The sequence below is a fragment of the Quercus suber genome, unplaced genomic scaffold, assembly GCF_002906115.3.
Source record: "Quercus suber isolate HL8 unplaced genomic scaffold, Cork oak 2.0 scaffold_174, whole genome shotgun sequence".
Taxonomy (NCBI): Eukaryota; Viridiplantae; Streptophyta; class Magnoliopsida; order Fagales; family Fagaceae; genus Quercus; species Quercus suber.
The window spans coordinates 603,176-606,988 of record NW_027069634.1 but is presented as its reverse complement, the minus strand read 5'-3'; the positions used below and the strand labels follow the sequence as shown (position 1 = coordinate 606,988).

General features: G+C 34.3%; 1 long non-coding RNA gene across 1 annotated transcript; it reads right to left on the bottom strand.

Annotated features, from left to right (window-relative positions):
* Positions 1–1,619: 1,619 nt before the first annotated feature.
* LOC112001756 (uncharacterized) lies at positions 1,620–3,538 on the bottom strand. The gene is made up of 3 exons (XR_002881816.2): positions 3,417–3,538; positions 2,266–3,295; positions 1,620–2,143 (listed from the first exon to the last, which is right to left on the bottom strand). It is a non-coding gene; the product is annotated as an uncharacterized LOC112001756 (long non-coding RNA).
* Between the last annotated feature and the right edge of the window lie 275 nt (positions 3,539–3,813).

The window sequence follows — 3,813 nt, the reverse complement described above, 5'->3', positions numbered from 1 at the left end:
TTTGTTCTATAAAAAAATATCCTGCTTCACATGAAGGTTTCAGTGATGCCAACTGGAATACTTTGTCAAGTGATTCTTTGTCCACCACTGGTTACATTTTTACTTTAGGTGGTGTGCAATTTGTTGGAAATCTAAAAAACAAACTATTATTGCTAACTCTATTATGGAGGCTGAGCTTATAGCTTTAGCTTCAACGAGTGAGGAAGCAAACTGGCTAAGAGATTTGTTGCATGAAATTTCTCTTTGGGAGAAACAAATACCACCTATTTTGATTTATTGTGATAGCACTACTACAATTGGTAGAGTACGAAACTGTTTTTATAACAGCAAATCCAAACCCATAAGAAGAAAACACAGTACTGTGAGATCTTATTTGAGTAATGACATCATTAATATAAAATATGTTAAATCTTGTGATAATCTTCCAGATCCATTAACTAAGGCCTTAACAAGAGAAAGGGTTTGGAATACATCAAGGGGGATGGGATTGAAGCCCATACAATTATGAGCCATTTATGAAGATACCCAACTCAAGGACTAGAGATCTTGAGAACTAAGTTCAATGGGAAAAACGAATCATATGGTGGTTGTAAGAAAATGCATTATTAATTTTTATTTTATTTGAAAAAATAAATAATAAATAATTCATCCCAATGGTGTAAATGTATTTATCTTATAACGTGTAGGAGGTTGAGTGGGGTGTCAAAGTTACAGGAGCACCCTAGACAGATTTCACCTATGTGAGAGTGGGAGTGGAGCCGCTCCCTATGAGAATTGGGCTAACATGCTAGCTAATAAAGCTTATGTCAACACCTGGATCATTATGTGTGAGCAGTAATACTTTATTTCCCTTAAGCAGTCATAGTTCAAGTCGGAGACAACTACTGACTCTGAAGTAGAGATTGTTGTTTCACTAGGTGAAGGTTCAATTCAGAGCACACCTTCATGATGCATAATAATCCATTTTTGCCTGGTAATCTCTCATTTTCCAAATTTAGTATTAAAATGAGTGGGAGAATGTTAGTACATTTTAAATTAAATATGTTGAAACTCAAAATAACTGAAGATGAATAAAGAGATGAGTTATAATAAAATTTGTTAAAGAAACAGTTACTTGTATGTAAGTTAGATTAAATAAATTAAGAGAAGTTTTCTAACTTAATAAATAACATGTAGTTTATGTGAAGGGTTGGAAGACTATATGTATGGCTATGCTATGAACTAATTTCATATCAAGAGTAAATGAAGAGAAATAGTTAAAAGTAAAGAGTATTGTGTGAGAGAGTGAATTCAATAATATTCCTAAATATTTGAGAGATTCTAAGCCAAAGAAAGGTGTTCTTCTTGTGGAATTTTGGGCTTGAACACTTTGTATAAAAGCTGTTCTAGCCATACAATATTTATTGGGCTATTGTATCTTGGGAGAGACAAGTCAGAGAAGGTTTGCACCGGTTACAAAGATTAGCCAACCAAGGGCTTAAATCTCTTTAAAAAGAGACAGTGCTACCACTTAGTCCAAATAGTGTTGTGTTCATCTTTTCAAATTAATAATATTCAATGTATTATTTAGTTTCTCTTTGTATTGTTTTCATTATTATTGTGTTTGTACCAACAAATACTATAGAATATTTGAACCTGCGGTATCCTCTCAGTTATGATTCTTCACTATCAAGTTAATACATCAATGATTTTTCACAAAATATTTTACAATTGAGCTAAATGGAATACATTTGTATTTCTTTTTAAAATATTCAAAACTAATAACCCTCTTATCTCCAACTTTGACATTCTCTCCAACAATATCCCTTCTTGTTGACGATTGCATCACCGCATGACATTGTCTCATTCTCGACATCCTCCAATGTAACTGCCTCCTTTACCAATGATTCCATTGTCATGTGACATTGTTTCTCTAAATATTTTTCACTCACCATTTTTATTGAGACAAACCACAAAATTTCATCAGCTGAAAGATGATCTACACAAAGTTGAAAATCTCATCATAGAAAGTGCTTGCTTACATGCCTCATGCTCCTCACATTGTCTAGCCATTGGTGCTACCGCAACTTCAATGTCGTCTGGCCACCATTTGGTCACCATCTATGTGCCTCACACGCTGGTCCAATCCAAATTCTCAAGCATTCTGTGTTTATTACAAAATTTTAAGGGAAAAATAAAATTTAATTAAAAAGGAAAGAAAGAAAATCGTTCCTAAAGTAGTAGGCAAAGTTGGAAATAGAAAAGAGCTATAAGGCCTTCTAGTACCTTTTGGGTTCATCATGTAAAACAACTCTTGAATCACCTCTAGAAGCATAAGAAAACACTCCCTCGATCCTCATCACCTTTCCCACCCAAAATCGACAAAATCTCCAATAAACTCTTCATCCAAAAACCATCAGTCTACCCTCTCCAACCTTAACTCTCCAAAACCCCACTACCCCAAAAGCTCTCCTCCCTCTTTTGAACCCTGCTGGCTCCTTTCCTTTCCACCTGCAAATGGCTCTCCAGCCCTTCTCACCTCTCCCTCCTCAACCCTTCTCTCAGTCGCAAAGTTAGGAAGGAAAATTTCCTCAATCCATCTCATATACAGAGCAATTTTCTATTATCCCGTCACTCTCTTCTACATGATCCAACTGAATTTAATAACTAAAGGTAACAAATAAAAGCCAAACAAAGAGAAACGAAAAGGGAAGAAACAAAAGAGAGATTCTAATGCCAAACCGATTTTTTACCGGATTAGCATCTACTTCTTCCCTGTATCATGGATTCAACCTGTTGTTCCGATCTCTTTCAGGAAAGAAAGAAAGAAAGAAAGATTCTAGTAATATTCCATGAAAAAAAAAAAAAGCTTATACTCAAAATCAAAGATCAATAGGTTATAGATCATATGGTTCGGTGAAAAACCGAAGATCATATGTTTCAGAGATATTTACCTCTTTCGCTAAGATTTAGATCTGAAGATCAAATTCCCTTATTTATTGTTTGAACCCCCAAAAAAAAAATGTAAAACATGTGGGAATTCGCAAAGCAAACCATATCATCATCTAGTAAAGAATTAATAATAGGGAATGATAAACAAATTTCAACCATGAAGCTTGTAGTACTAATGACAATAAGCATAAACCTAGAGAATTCACATGTAGTTTGACCTAAACCAATACAAAGAAAAAGTGGAGCCAAGCATGCCACGAGGTTGCATATAAGATGAGCGAGAGCTTAAGCCTTTCTGAGCACTTCCAAGTCTTCAACAACTATATACTCTCAGAAAGAGTCAGAAGCGTAACTTGTATAGAACCTGCATAAAAAGTCAAGAACAAAATTATTAGTGATATGTGGAAAGTGAGAGCGTACAAGTGTACAACTATACGTATATATACTTGTCAATATACTAGGAAGTTTGAGCTCAACATGCTTACCTAACCCTCTTTCTGTAGATGCATATGTTGGAAAATTCTCTGAAGACAAAAATTGAAGAGAGCAGAATGAGACACAGATTTAATTTAGACCATAGAGGATGTTACAAAGAATTTTGCTAAATTTTTTACTCACTTTAGGGTATATTTCTTTCATCTACAGGGCTTTTGTTATATACACATGCAGAAATATCCTAGAAAGTTCGGCAGAGTTTTCTTACACGGCAAGAAAATGTAAAGAAGAAGAAAAAAAAAAAAAAAAACAATTTCTTAGAAATTATATGGAGGAAAATTCAACGACAGAGAGTTAATGAATAAATTGACACTTGTTGAAGGTCATCGCTAACTTAACAGAAAATGTACCATTTTAAAGGATTGGCAGGGTTATCTTAAATCTTGC